We start from the raw sequence: 15,548 nt of genomic DNA on the forward strand, positions 1-15,548 counted from the left end.
ATAATATGAATATTTTAAAAAGATGTCCGAAGAGAGAGGAACCTTAAAGGAGACAACCTGTCACCGCATGAAGGGGCGGCTGGCTTTCAGGGGCTAAGCTAATGCTCTGCTGGTGTGGAATCTGTCCTCCAATCGGGAGGGACAGATGACTTATCAGTATATTATTAGCCGCCTTTTTGGGAACAGGAGGCACCCTTGTTCCTTCAGCCCTCACCCGGCTAGAGTTAATCCCCACAGCCAGGGCAGAGAGCTGCCTTTATTCCTGATTCCTCCAACTGTCTCGCAGTTGGAGACAAAAACTGTATGGTGTCTCAAGAATGCTGTCTGGCTGGGGAGGCAGTAAAGGAGAGCTGCCGGACTCCCGTCTGCAGAGCCTGGCCGCTTCCTCCAGAGCTGGCCCCCTCTGCTTCTGTTTGATGTCCCCCTGTGCGAGGGGACACGGGGCTCCAGCTTCTCCAGCTTCACAGTGGTGCTGGCAGGCCCGCTCTCTGCCAGAGCATGAGAGCAGATGCCTCCTAGATCAAGGATCTTCTCCATGTCCCGCTGTGAGGGGTATTAGGTGTCACTGCAATCAAGGCACTTGCGTATGCTAAGCCAAGACCGCTCCTGGCACTGGGGTGAAGGGTGGGGGTCTGCGCCAGTGCCAGGAGCCCCAGGCAGAAATTCAAGCAGAGAGGGCCCATAGCTGTCTTTTAATCCAATTCAACAAACACCCACTCTTCCCAACTTTCCGTTATGAAAAACAGCAAATGTACAGCTAAGTTCAAAGCCGAGTAAAGGAACACACAGGACCACGATGCTGCTGGGTTTGAGGTCAAAGCTGTGCTGTGTATGAGCCACCTCACGGTGCGTGGCAGGAGCTCAGGGAATGGATGGGTTAGGAATGAGGACGTGAGCCAGGAGTCTGTGAAGTCGACCAGAGCAAACTGCTTGAAATGTCAACCCTGAATCCCTAAGGGAAAGCGGGAGCAGGTGCTCAAAGGTGAGGTGAGGAGCGGCCCCCACACTGCAAGCGTAAGGAGAGAACCTACAGAGATGAGCGAGAGAGGGGGTGAGTCCCGTACCTGCAGCGGGGCCGCCCTGCTCATGTCCCAAGCCTGCTTTAGATGCAGGTGATTGATGGGTCCGTGTGGTTGGGAGCGCGGAGCATGACTGAATCAGGGAAGAATGCCTCGAGCTCGAGCTGGTTAGGAGAAGATGGGCATTCCAAGGGAAGGCACAGGCATGGCCCGGGGCCTTGCCAGGGGATTTGGGGACAGGAATGAGCAGTAACGCACGGGTCAGAACAACGCCATAGAGAAGGAAGCAAGTAAACCGGTCCCCAGGCCGCATGCGGGGCATGGAGGCAAAGGTCAGAGACCCCCCAGGAGCTTACCACTAGGAAGACAAGGAGGACGAGTGGCAGACAACAGAGAACCTGGAAGAAAGGTGGCCAGTTTGGGCGGTGGCAGTTGGTTAAAATTTAAAGCATAACCTTTTTTTTTGTTTTAAATACTTCTTTCTTTCTTTCTTTCTTTCTTTCTTTCTTTCTTTCTTTCTAGCATGGGGGGAGGGGCAGAGAGAGAATCTCAAGCAGACACTACCGAGCGCAGAGCCCAATGTGGGGCTTGATCTCACAACCCTGAGATCATGACCTGAGCCGAAATCAAGAGACAGAGGCTGAACTTACTGAGCCAAGCAGGCGTCCCAAAGGCATAACCTTTGAATAGAAGGGTAACAGTGAATTTTCATTTTAAGATCGTGGTTTTCAAATTTAGCTATACCTTGGAGTTACCCGAGGAGCTGTTAAAAAAAAACAAACCCCGAAACTCTGCATAACCAATTGGAAGACATGACGTCGTATTGCAGGAGATAGCCCATGGCAACAAAGACAAGATGCTGGAGCGTAAACTTAACGAGATATGTGCCAAAGCCTTGCCGTACTAGCGAAAGATGCAAAAGTGGATTTTCCTTGCTACTGGATAGGATGAGTCAACATCACAAAGATGCCGATTATGCCCACATTAATGTATAAATCCAGGGCAATCCCGATACAAATACCAACAATTTTTTTTTTTCTGGAGCTAGATAGTTAATGCTAGATTCCATGTATGCACAACCCTGAGAAGAGACGTCACAGGCAGGACATTCTACCAGATACTAAAACATACACGGTAAAGTCTACTTGTCGAAGACCGTCATCTTGGTGCCTGAAGAGGCAGACGGACCAAAGGAGCATCATAGAAAAGTCAGAGAAAGGCCCAGGTTTATATGAAAATGTGCTTTAGGATGAAGGCGGCATCTCGAGTCAGTGGAGGAAAGATGGGGTCTCTAATAATAGAGTTGGAGGCCATTTGGAAAAAGATCCACACCTCATCGCACCCACCAGATGAAGTAACAGGTGTATGAGGTCCGAACGTAAAGATGAAGCAGGCACCACAAACTCATGAGCAAACATCCTTCCCAGTCCGGGAATGGGGAAGGCCTACCATGCCTCAGGATCCAGAGCGGTAAAATAAAAACATACAGAGCTTCAGCCTCATAGCAGTTAAAGCTTGGTGAGTCAAAAGACAAAAAATTATTCACTGGAGGAAACGTAATAAATGCCTATCGAGGGCCCCAGGTTTATACAATGAAAAAAAAAGAAAAAAAATTAGCAGAGTCAAAGACAAATGACAAATAAATAATAATTTAAAAAAGACAAATGACAAACTGGGAGAAAATATTTGCAATTCAAATCGCACAGGGCCCATCTCCTTAATATATGAATTCTTAAAAGTTGGGAAGAAAAGAAATTAGAAAAAAAACTCTGCAGAAACAAATGGCAAACAAACAAGCAGGCAATTCACAGGAAAAGTACGCATGTGGCATTTAAAGATAGGAAAAAACGTCTGTCTGTAGTTTATATGAAAATCGCACTTTCTTACCAGTGAGAGTGGAGAAAATCCAATGGGGGGGCAACAGATTCCCTTGATGAGCTGCGATGGAACAGGCACTCCCGGGCTTTTCTGGTGGGTGGAAAAGTGGGCACCTGCCATGGAGGAGAATTTTCAAAGATTCACAACATTAAATATGCAGGTTCCCTTTGGCCCAGCAGAACCATGTCTAGGAATCCACCCTGAAGATAGAGTCCACAAATAGTAAAACGTTGTAAACGCCAGATTATTTATTGTGGCACCACATGTAACAGTAAAAGACTGAAAGTAGCCCAAGGATTTATCGGTAGGATGCTTACTGATTAAATTATGCTAAACCCACATGAGAGACTCTGGATCCCTGGCTCTGCAGCCATAAAGAAAATTAGAAAGATCTCTATGAACTGATAGGGAGTAATTTCCAGGATACACTGTAAGTGAAAAAGGAAAGGTCCAGAACAATGTGTATAGAAAGGAGATAGAAGAATATCTATATGTATTTGCTCATTTTTGCAAAAGGGAACAGAAGAAGGAGACAACGAGACGCTAATAAAAATGGCTACTATTGAGGGGGATAGGAATCATGACACCCGTGCCTCTTTATATGATTTCGACTCTTGAGCCATGACAGGGGTTTATATATTCAAAAATCAATCTAAATTAAAAAGGAAGGAAAAAAGCAATTCCCAAAATTGAATAGAAACAAAACAAATAAACCTAATGTATATGAATTCATAGCAACCCACACATGGAAAAATCTTAATTCCTGCCAATTCTGAAAAATACTCTGTACATTCTTAGAGAGATGTATTCAAAGCATGAAAAGAACTGCAAAGAAATTGGGAATTCTCAGTAGGCTTATTATTAATTGTAATACTGGATTACAATTCAAAACAATTTATACATTTTTGGATAATGCAAATAACTAGATTATAAAATATTCATAAAATACTTTATGAGAAACCAAGATTTCACTCTAAGAGAAAAAGACACAAGTATAAGAGAAGGTGAGAAAAATCTAGTGATGTTAATTTGAATTGGACCTATTAGTATGAATCGATTGGAGTATCTGGAAGAATGATGACTTTATTTGAATATCAACAGATTGAACAGGAAATAATCCGTGAGTCCTAAGGTAGGACGGGGGAGGGTTGGGCATTCACAGAAGAATGCCACTAACAGACCAGACGGAATGAGAAAATGAGAAATAGCATCATTTTGCCACCACCATTATAATTGGCCCAAGCAAGGATCATTAGTGCTACTAAAAGCACTGGGTGAAGGCGTCAGGGAGAAGGATAGTGGCCACCCTAACCAGGCGATGGAACATAGCACCAGGAATCACATCCTGCCAGGACAACTTGGCGTCCCAACAAGGGGATCCAGGATGCACTATAAATACCGTCTACCAACCCGAATCTAATCAAGCCTCCGGCACTGCGTCACGCCTTCAGAAAGTAGAGAGAGGAACAGATGAGTGATGCCATGGAGAAGAAGCCGTCAGTCAGATGCAGAATGCGAGACATTCCACAAGAAAAAAAAAATTGGCCAAGATAGTTCAAAATGAGCCATTGTTATTGTCTTTTAAATCAGGGTTAGCTTAAAAGAGACCACGGAGATAGAACCAGATGCAGCTCGTGAACCTTGGTGAGATCCTAGATTGAAGAAAAGAAACAAAGTTTGGGAGAGAGGGAAGAAAGAACAATCTGGAACCGTCTGGAAAGGCATTTTGGGGAAAAACTGAGGAAATCTGAGCATAAGTTGGATATTAGATATGAGATACAAAATTATTGTGAATTTTCTTAGGTGTGAAGATGTGACTGTCGTGATGCGGGAGGCTCCAGCCAGAAGCATGAGTCCTCCAGGCCAGGGACCATCTCTCTAGCAGAATAATTTGTTCTACGAAGGCAGGTTCTGGGGTCCTCAGGAAACTGGGAGTGACAGTGAGTGAAGAGTTCATTTAGAAACGAGGTAGCAACCAGACCTTGTGGGAAAAGGTTCCCTTTGCCAAGGTGGTTTTCTGATAATAAAGTCAACGTTCATATGCATGTTTAAACTTTTATAGGAAAATATAAGACAATGACGGTAGGTCGTAGTTTCCCCACTGAGACTAACAACCATTAGTATTATATATTACTTCCAAATATTTTTATGTGCATATCCATATTTTTCCTTTCAAAATAAACAGGGAGATGTGTACCTATTTTTTTTTATTAAAGCAGCATATGCTCCCTGTAAAATTCAGATGATATCATGCAAAAATGTATTACAATCAACTTCATTTTTACACGATGTTGTTGTGGACATCCTTCCGTATCAGGAACTCCGGGTTTGTGTCATCATTTGTAATGGTACCATACAATTCCATTATGTAGGTGTACCGTAATTTATTTAATAAATCCCACTTATAAAAATACCATAGTGACGAACATCCTTGATCCCGAAGGGTCACATCTACTTACTCTCCACCCCCCGCCATGTAAAGGTTATTTCCCCACCTATTTGCCAAGTCTGGGCATCATTGCTCTATTCTGTGCCAGTTTTATAGGCAAAAAGTGTAACTTCCTGATGTCTTGGTGTGTTTTTCTTCTATTATGAGCAAGGTTGGACCTCATATGCTTTTGGTCATTTGTAGTTCTTCTTCTTCTTCTTCTTTTTTTTTTTTTTAAAGATTTTATTTATTTATTTGACAGAGAGCGAGAGACAGGCAGCGAGAGAGGGAACACAAGCAGGGGGAGTGGGAGAGGAAGACGCAGGCTCCCAGTGGAGAAGCCTGATGCGGGGCTCAATCCCATAACGCCGGGATCATGCCCTGAGCCGAAGGCAGACGCTTAACGACTGAGCCACCCAGGCGCCCCATTCGTAGTTCTTCTATAAATAGTCTTCATGTCTTTTGTCTTTTTCTTCTTGAGAGGTTAATATTCTTCTATTTTAAGAACTTTCATATGTCAAAGATTTTGGTAATCTCTTGTGTATATTGCACATGTTTCTCTCATTTGTTCCTTATCTCATCTGAGCCTCACAGCAATCCCTGGGTTGGGGGGGGAGGGTAGACAGAGCAGGTGGAATTATCCCCACTTAATTGATGTGGAAACTATGACTCAGTGAGGAATATTTGGGTTTCCTTGCTTGGAGCCTGCCATGCCAAGCTATCCTACTGCTCCAACAAGGTCCTGATGGCACCCTTCAGGATTCTGGGAGGAATAACTTTTCGCCTATACAAATCAAAATGTCTAAACTATTTGCTCCTGGGTTTCCTCTTCTGTGAAAAGAAAAAAATATGGAGTCGAAGCAAATGATCCCTTGCATTCTCTTTAGCCCTGCTATCTTTTGCTTCTGTGATTTGAAGCACCAGAGAGATCCACTTGGTTGAGGGCGTTGTCTGTATCCTCAAAGCACGTACGTGGCTTGCGGGAGGCAGCTGGGTTGTCTTTCTCCACGTACCAAGTGTCCATGATGGTGAGTTACCAAGAGCGTTTCCTTCCTAGACCTCCCTGGGCTGGAACTGGGAACGTGACTCTGGCCATGTCTCTCCCCAGTCAAAAGCAAGCCAAAACCCAAGGCCACATCGCTAAACTCCAGCGTTTCTGTGTCATGGCTGGAGGGTACTAGGTCGAGGAAGCTACTTCCTCTTCCCACAATCCCTGCAGACATCATTAGTGGATCACAGCACGCACCATCTGAGCCCGGCCACAGCTTCATAATCCTTGGAATTGTCTTCGAGGAAGCAATGACTATTTGACTAAAATTGACACGGGGATAAACTATTTATCTTCCTGAGACTGGGATATTTTTCCTAAAGATCACTTTCTTATTACGAAATTAAAATACGTTTGTTTAGGGGGGTTTAGGAAATAGATCCTGGAAAAAAAAGAAAATAAAAACAATCCCTAATATCATCATTGTTAATATCACTTTGGTATGTATGTTTTGGGTTTATACAAAAAATGAGATCAAGCTTTTGGAGCTTACTTAGTCACTTAAAGTATATATTGGATGTCTTTCCGTTTCATTAAACATTAATCAGCTGCTCCCTTTCAATGGTTCGTGGTGTTTCCCTTCAGAATGGACCATGGTTTATTTATCCCCTGTGGCTGGGCACCTTAAGATCCCCTAGAGCTGGTCTCCTAGGTTACTTTCTGTTATTTACACGTTCCATTGTCTACCGTTACAAAAATGTTGCAGTGACCAAATCTTTGTGCGTTATCTACGGTTCTTTCCGTGGATAAATGCATATAGATGGACTAGCAGTCTTGCTATACAAAGAAAAATTGCCATCCAGAGAGCCTGCCACACGTTATATTCCCCCGGTTCCACGGAAGGGTCCATTTCTCCATACCTTCACTCTCAGCGAGTAACGTTCTTCTTAGCATTTTGTCGTCCCGAGAGACAGAAATTCCACTCCTTAAATTTACATTGTTTGATCACTAGTAATGCTTTTTTGGGGGGGGGGTATGGCTATTAACTATTTGGTATTCTCCTTTCCTGAGCTGCCTGTTTATGTCCATTGCTCAGCTTTCCCTCGGGATGTTATCTTCTATTTCCTTAGGGATCCGTAAATATTCCTTATATATTAGTGATGGTCACTCTTTGTTACATCTATTTCTGATCAAGCCCAACAGTGACTTACTCTGTGCTTTCTGCTTAGAGTCATATTTACAAAAGCTTTTTCTACTATCTTAGTTGGCCTTTGTATGCTTGCAAAAAACAGGGACTCATTCAGAACCTCCAGAGAAAGGAGGTGGGATGGGGAGGGCGGGCGTTGTAAGAACAAGCGGAGAGTCAACCTAAAACAGGAAACCCCAGGCATTCCAAAGCGCGGGTCTCCAGAGTCAGGAGCACACGAAGCAGTGGAATGTGGGAAGAAGATATTAGCCCCTCTACTTAGATGTATATATGTGTTAAATTTTTATAGGAAAATAGAGCAAACATATCTGAGATATACAAACATGGACATGTGCAGTTTATAGAGTAATAAAATAATTACCCATGTATATATCACCCAGGCTAAAAATATTATTTATTTGCTATTTCAGCCTTTCATTTTTCTGTTTTTTTTGGTTTTTTTGTTTTGTTTTGGTTAATGTGCTACACCTGGCAACCACTTGCATATTCATGCAGCGGTATGCGTAGATAATTTATAAATAATAAATGCGTGTATGTTGGAGGGTGCTTGTCACATTTTTTGTTTAAAAAAATTGTGAATCAAAAAGGTTGGAGGAAATCTCTCCGTTGGGGTCCCTGCTTGTCTCCGTCTGCCTGCTCCTTGCTCTGCCCGGACTCTGCTCACCGCTGTGCATGATGCGTGTGCACGTGGCTCAGTGGCTCAGGGCATCTCCCTGTGGCCTGGCTGGGTCTGTCTTCACCACAGCCTTGTGGCAGCTCCCATTGCCGACCAGCTCAGCCTTCCTCTGTTCATGTTCCTGAGGGAGGAGCGGAGCGGTCCAGCCTGTGAACCGCCGACTCTGGGCTGCGGTGGCTGTGACCACGTGGTACAGGAGACGGGCCACTGCTGCCATTAGGCGTGTGTGGGCAGGACGTGCGCCATGACCCCTGGGGCAAACCTACCCGCAGTAGGGTAACTATTCACACGTATTTCCTGCTAGTGCTTTTATTATTTTTTTATACCTAAATCCTTAATCTACCCACGTCCATTTGAATGGAGGGTATAGAATAACTATCTCCCTTTTCTCATTTCATTAAGTTCACTGAGTCCCGATACTAATTGTTAGTAATCTTCACCAATCCAATATACCACCTTTGTTAGGGAGTTTTGCAAAACGTGTCTCTGTTTCCATACTTCCATTTGCGATTCGATCTGGTAAATGCCGTGTACATAGTATAGTTTTTAAAAACTTGGGGCACAGCAATATATTTTAATAGTGGTAAGGCAAGTCCTTTCTCCTTGCTCTTATTTTTACTCCCTTCTTGTATTTCCTTGTATCTTTCCTATAACTATTCTTCACATTTTTTTCCCGGATTGATTTCTGAATCTTTTTGTTGAGCTCCCCAAAAATGCCATTGCAATTTTTTAAAGTAAGGTTTATTGCGATACAGAGGTGAGATGTATGTCGTGTGTATATACCCAAATGATACACTAAACGCCGCCCTCTGTTGAGAAGGAAGGGTGATCCTTGAAGGCCCCGTGGCTCCACTGTCTTCTCTAACTAAGAGTCTTACCAGAGCCTGAGCTGACCAGGAGACAGGCAGTTTCAGCCTCTCCCAGTCCCACCTAATTACATCAGCTACGCTCGTCAGCCTCGGGCCGACCGGAGGGCAAACGGTCCTCAGTCTTGTTTCAGCCCAATGCTCCAAAAGGCCCCAGTGGAAATACTGCATTTTGCCCTGATAAGGCCTCCCCGGTTAACCAAACAGCATCTCTCTCTGCTTTTTGCTGTAATTCTATCAACCGCGAAACCCTTGGCATCCTGCACTGAGGAGAAGTTCTGACAGGGAGTGATCTATGTCTTTGATTAAAAAATGGAGCGATCAAACCATCACCAGAAAATGGAATTTGTTTACTTGAGAGATACTTTCAAGTGATGTGTTCCACCGAAGCCAAATTAATTAAAGAAAGAGCTTCCTGGCAGGGGGAAGATGAATTACTTTATTATTTTTTACTTTCTCTCTTCCCCGCCGGGGAGAAGTTAGTAGGCTCCGAAGTCAACGTGCCACGGAGCGCTGTTCTCAGACCTTCACGTGTGTAGGAATCACTCGGGGATCTTGTTAAAATGCAGATTCTGGTTCAGAGTCTGGGATGGAGCCAAGACCCTGCGTTTCTAGAAAGCCCCCAGGTGGTGCGACGCTGCTGGCCCCTGGGGCCACGCGTGGGCAGAAGGCTGGACAGGAGGTTCTAGCATTGGTTTTGCTGCAGACTTGCCGACGAGTTCCTTTCTCCCCTCCACGATGAGGACATGCCGGACGGTCCGTGCCACAGCCAACAGCATGACAGCAGAGCAGCCTCAAGGCCACCACCGGGACCTGTCCGCCCAGCTGATGCAGAGCCCAAGGCTCTTGGTGCCACTTCTTGAGACCGGGGGCCCTCCCACGTCTGCAGAGCTCAGCTTGGCCCCTCGCCCTGGCGCCATCTTCAGTGGAAAACGGATAACGGGCTGCCAACTGCAGACCCGCCCAAGAATACTTGAGATGGCTCAAGTATAAGGGCAGTGTCCCTGGGTTAGTCCCTAAAAAGGGACTTGACCGGCACGGGAATCATCAGAGCGGCTCCCGGCTTGACTGACACGGCCAGCCGCTGCTCAGGGTGGCAGCCAGCAAGGAACATGCCTGCTCCCTCCTTCCGCTTGCTCCTGCTGTGTCCTGGGCCCAGAGAGCCTCCAGAAGCCTCTGGGCAAGTTTCTCTGCCTCTCTGCTAGCTCGGGGTGGGTGGGGGGAGTCACCGAGCTCCTTCTCATACCGTTGGTGGCAGGAGGGCAATGACACTGCGTGTACGTGCACAGCGCGGTGGCCCTGCCTGCCTGCCCACGGGGTCCCGGCCCTGCTCTGACATTGCTCCTCTGGGTTTGCTGAAGCTCGCGGGGGGCTTCACCTTCCACGTGGTCTCTGTTCAGTCCACCGCCCCCTGGCCGCCTGGCGCTAGCCGTCAGCTTGTGTCACCGTCCCTGTGACAGGGAGCCACTTCTCTGCATCACGGTTTTCTCTTGAGCCTACCTTCACGGGAACTCTCCCTCCCTCCCTCCCTCCCTCCCTCCACGTTTTAAACTGTAGATTGCGTGCAGCTAAATGCCTACAACTTAAGTTTATAGCTTAGTACATTTTAGATATGGGATCGAGCTGTCCCCTCGCGCTTTGCAATCAATAACCGCCCAGCTCCCGGCGATGACTGTCTGCTAGTCTTCCCTGTTCTCACAGCACCTCACTTCGTGCTCACAGTTATTCCCATGGTACAAACAAAACAACTAAGATGGGGGTGGAGGTCTTTCTTATCTGGTCCAGCCCAAATACCGCCACTCCTGAGTGGGAACGGCGGAGAGGCTTGCAGGGGCTTGCGGGGGCTCGTCTGAGGCTGAATGCAGACATGGACACAGAGTCCCATGTGCCACACGGACAGAACACGCCTCCAGGATGAACGGTGTCGTGGCTCCTTTCAGCAAAGGATCCAGTGGTAAACCTGATTGGGTATTTGCTAGTATTAAGTGAAAAACAAAACACACAGCTTGTTTGAGGTCATGATGGGATTGTGACTTTGTTTTGAGAAGAGAGAGCTGGTATCTTTCAGGGAGGAGTACACTTGTGGGATTGGGGTGGGTGGGAGTGCGTGCAGGTTTAGATGAAACAAGATCGGCCACACGGAGATGGGCATACCAAGGTCACTAAACTATTCTGTGCTTTGATTATGTTTTAAAATTTCCACGATAAAAAGAAAAAAGAAAATTCATTTTTTTTGTTTTTGTTTTTGTTTTTTTTTTATTAAATGGCCAGGGATTTCTCCTGATATAGTACACAGGCTGTGTGACTTTTACGACCCGCCCCCGCCCCCCCCATGAGGGGAGACATTAGCATCCTGCCTCCTCCATGAACCAAAGCAGCAATCACAGCGGGCCCTGCAGGAGTGGGTCAGGCCAGGCTCTTGCTCTCGGTCCTTCCAGGGCTCCCCCCGGCCCCCAGGCTCACAGTAGAGCCAGAGTCCTGGCAGTGCACAGAATGTGACCCCCGGCCCCTTCTCCAGCCTCTACCTCCCATTCTCCCCAACTCAGGGAGCTCCTGTGGCTCTGGGCTCCTTGCTGCTCGTGCTTGCCAAGCACACTCTGGGGTCAGGGTCCTGGTCCTGGAAGATCCCCCCACCCCCCAAGATACTCACGGGACTCACTCACACGGTTTCAGATGGTCACTCCCGAAGGACACTCCCTTGACCAATTAATGCCCATCGTCCCCATCACTCTCCAAACCTTTGTTTCTTCACAACAGTCTGATGCCATTGAACATATCTGTTTATAGTCTGTCTGCCGCACTAAAGATAAGGGGGCTTCATGGGGCCTCTGTGCCTACTGGCCCTAGAGAAGGAACCCCATAGGGCTGCTGGCTCTTCCCATACGATCGTGCCCTGGTGTTCCTGTGTCAAGACCAAATGCCCCAGGTTTCTGGTTCGAACCCTACGGTGTCTTTCAAGAAACTTGTCTCTAAATTCGAATGCCATTTAAGCAAGCAGGTGTGAACGTTTCATGAAGGCAACAGGACCACAGTTCCAGGCTTAGGTGTGTGTCGGGATGAGGGTGTGGGGGGCAGAACGGGCAGGAGCCTGTCAGAAGTCAGCATCCCCCAGGCAGGCTGAAGCGGAGCAGTGACCGAGGGAGGGCAGGAAGCACTTATAACCAAACCCACCTGTCGACACCATCTGTCAAGCAAGCCCCAAATTGGCACCTGCCCCGGGACCAGAATAACGGCAGCCCTCACGTGCTAGGCATGTGCTGGTGTCTGCATGGCTTCTCGGGGGGACCCTCCCATTGGCCCTGCACCGGCCGTGCTGGTAGTGTTCCCAGGTACTTGCAGGTTTCACCTAGCCCGCATGGTTTTTTCTTTTTTTAAAGATTTTATTTCTTTATTTGACAGAGAGAGAGAGAGAGAGAGCACCAGCAAGGGGAGGGGCAGAGGCAGAGGGAGAAGCACGCTCCTGTTGAGCGGAGAGCCTGGCACGGGGCTCGATCCCAGGACCCGGGGATCATGACCTGAGCCGAAGGCAGATACTTAACTGACTGAGCCACGCAGGCGCCCCCGCATTGTCAGTACTGAAACCAGGGTTGGTTTTAGTGCAACGTGTGCCTGAGGGGCAACGGTGCCACGCTTATGGTTGAGTGCCCAGGCTGTGTGCACACCGCACACCTACCTGTGCGTGTGTGCATGGGGGGGGGGGGGCGTGTCGGGAGCTCTGAGAGTGAAGATCGCCCTGAAAACTATTTTTTCCCCAGCTAATCCACCACCTCACCTTGGCGGAAATACTGGGCCAATTTCAATATTTACCAAACTCAGTAATAAAACAAATATGCAATAATATAACAAAAATGTAACAATTACCAGTCATGTAAAAACCGGGCAACATCTGTGAGTCACGGTAGTAACATGTTTAGTTTCGAGTTTGTAACTTGAGCCCGACTGGACCCTGGGGGCTCTGGGAAGACGACCACTCAACACTAAGCAGCAGGTGCCCATGGGGTGGGGGGGGAGAGGGGGCAATGGGCAAGAGGGGCTGGAGCTGGCTGTGTCCTGCCTCACTTTATAAAGGGATACACTTGGGAGTTTCTGGCGTAAGGAGAGATTTTAAAATGATGATTCAAGGGAAATGCATCCGAATATTGTTACTTCCTTCAACTTCTCTGTATATTCCAAATTTTCTTTACCGAGAATATAGTGTAATTGTGGAAGAACCAATCACCTTTAAAATACATTTTAAAAATGAATAGCAAATGATGACCTAAGTTCTAGAGGTGTTAAAGGAATAAAAATGGGTGGTGACTGCTCTTTTAAAGGTAGCTCTCACACAAGATTTAAATTGTACTGTATGAAAAAAGAAGACGTTATTTGAGGGATCATGGATGATTTGAGAAGTTTCATTTTTTACTCACACATTTAAAAGCAGTAAGAAATATTTTAAAATATTTTAATTAATTAAATTAATCAAAATTAATATTTTATATATTTTATATTTATATTTATGTTATATAAATTTATATATAAAATATATTTATATAAAACATTTATATTATATTAATAATTATTAACTTATTGATTAATAAAATTAAATATTTTAAATATGTCAGTGCATTTGCAACTTCAAATCACCTTACTGGGTTCAGATTAGCCTCCCAACTCATGGGTGTTTTACTGCGGACGGACCCAGCGGGTGGTTCAGCGAATCTCGGCGCCTAGACCTCAGGTGATCGGCCACCTCGTGGACAGCCGGATGCATTAAATACTTCCGCGCTTCCCGCACGCGCACGACTCTTAAGAATTTTCAAATAAACAATGGACATTTCTAAAAATTTAACTCCGTGGAAAGTCCAGCGCAAGCACCCTAAGTCACCCAAGTGATAGCTTTGTTGAGAGGCAGCCTCGATTTTGATTTCCCCGAATTCATGATTGAAAGGCTGCCCGCCCAGCACATGACACCCCCACGTTTGGTTGGATTCCCAGGGTCACTGTGAGCCCCCCCATGGCAGGGGAACACGCTGGGGCTTGACTGGACACGGGTGCCCAAGTTCTAATGTAGGTTCAGAAGGGCTGGGACTGTCCCCTCACGAGTAAAAAGAGACTTGGACGTCATCTCTGAGGCCCCTTTCCCTGCTTCTAACATCCTGATTCTAAGCCTTTGAACTTGACACTGGAATGAGGAGCAAAGACGTTTCTTCAAAAGCTGCTGTTCCCTTTCTGGATCATGACACCGGTTCTAACCTGGAACAGCTGAGAATGAGGACTGTGTTTTATCGGGAGCAAGCCTGCGGCAAAGTGATCCACAGAAATGTTCTGGGGCTTAAAACAGACCCTCTTTTCTGATGTCTGGCATTTTAGGTATTTAGTTTTTGTTTTTTTTTTCCTTTTAAAGTAAGCTCCACACCCAGGGTGGAGCCCGACAGCGGGGCCTGAACTCACAACCCTGAGATCAAGACGTGAGCTGAGATCAAGTCAGAGACACTCCACCTACGAGCCCCCCAGGCGCCCCTATTTAGTATCTTTTTTGTCACACGAGACTAGTCCTTTGGTGAAGTCCCTCGCCTTCTTGACAAGGTTCCTAGCAAAGGCATTCCAGCCTGGAGTTTCCATAAACCCAGTCTTGTGGCTGCTTCTCAGGGAGCCTGCCCCGAGGAGGGAGAATGGCCACTGGAGTGAAGCCCCGCACACCGGGGCTTAAACAGACGCCCCTCTTGCCAAGGCTCGAGCCTCCAAGCCCAAGAGAAAGGTGTCGGCAGAGGGGGCTTCTCGTGGACTTGGTGTCTCTTCTTCAGGGACGCCAGTCAGACGGGGCGAGGGCCCAGCTGCACGGCCTCATTTTCAGTCTGAAAAGACCCTCTGTCCCAATACCGTGACACCCTGAGGTACTGGGGGTCAGCACTTCACCATTCGAATCCTGGGGGGGGACACAATACAGCCCACAGAGCCATTGCAGAGTTTACGGTTTTTCTTTTTCACATACTTTGACGTATTTTTAGTAGGTTTAATGTTAAGTATTGAGAGTTTAAAAACCAAGAGAGGCCTGTATCATGTGCGTGTGAAACCCAAGTGCCGTGTAAGGACCTATCGTCTGGCTAGAAACGATACTCGTTGCATTAGGATTTACTGAAAACCTTCCGGAGCTGCCCTGGGGAGCAGCTTCGACTGGAAAAAGGGGATGGTCAAGCCCAGACACCCAGGGAAGCTGAATTCACAAACAGAAGATTCGACAATCAACACCACTCAACAGTCATTTTCCTGGATGGCTGTGTGCAGAGCACTTTCAAGGGTCACACCAAAAGGTGGTCAAATTGTCACCTGCTCAGATCAAAACCTTGCTTCCCCCGAGTCCCTCCAGGCACGGTCCCCAGGCCGCTAGCACCCGAGGCACCTACAGGTTACTGGCGAGCGCAGGAGTCTGCGTCCCACCCTGGACCCCGAGAATTCAGCTCTGGCAGGGAACCTCGGCTTTAACAAGCACTCAAGAGGCCCCCG

At 46.8% G+C, this 15,548-nt stretch overlaps 1 long non-coding RNA gene across 1 annotated transcript in view; it reads left to right on the plus strand.

The window, feature by feature from the left end:
- LOC123792080 (uncharacterized) overlaps positions 1 to 15,548 on the plus strand; it is a 63,348-nt gene that overhangs the window by 41,557 nt on the left and 6,243 nt on the right. The window lies entirely within an intron of this gene.

The sequence above is a fragment of the Ursus americanus genome, chromosome 14, assembly GCF_024610735.1.
Source record: "Ursus americanus isolate L20-20 chromosome 14, mUrsAme1.1.p, whole genome shotgun sequence".
In the NCBI taxonomy this organism is placed as follows: Eukaryota; Metazoa; Chordata; class Mammalia; order Carnivora; family Ursidae; genus Ursus; species Ursus americanus.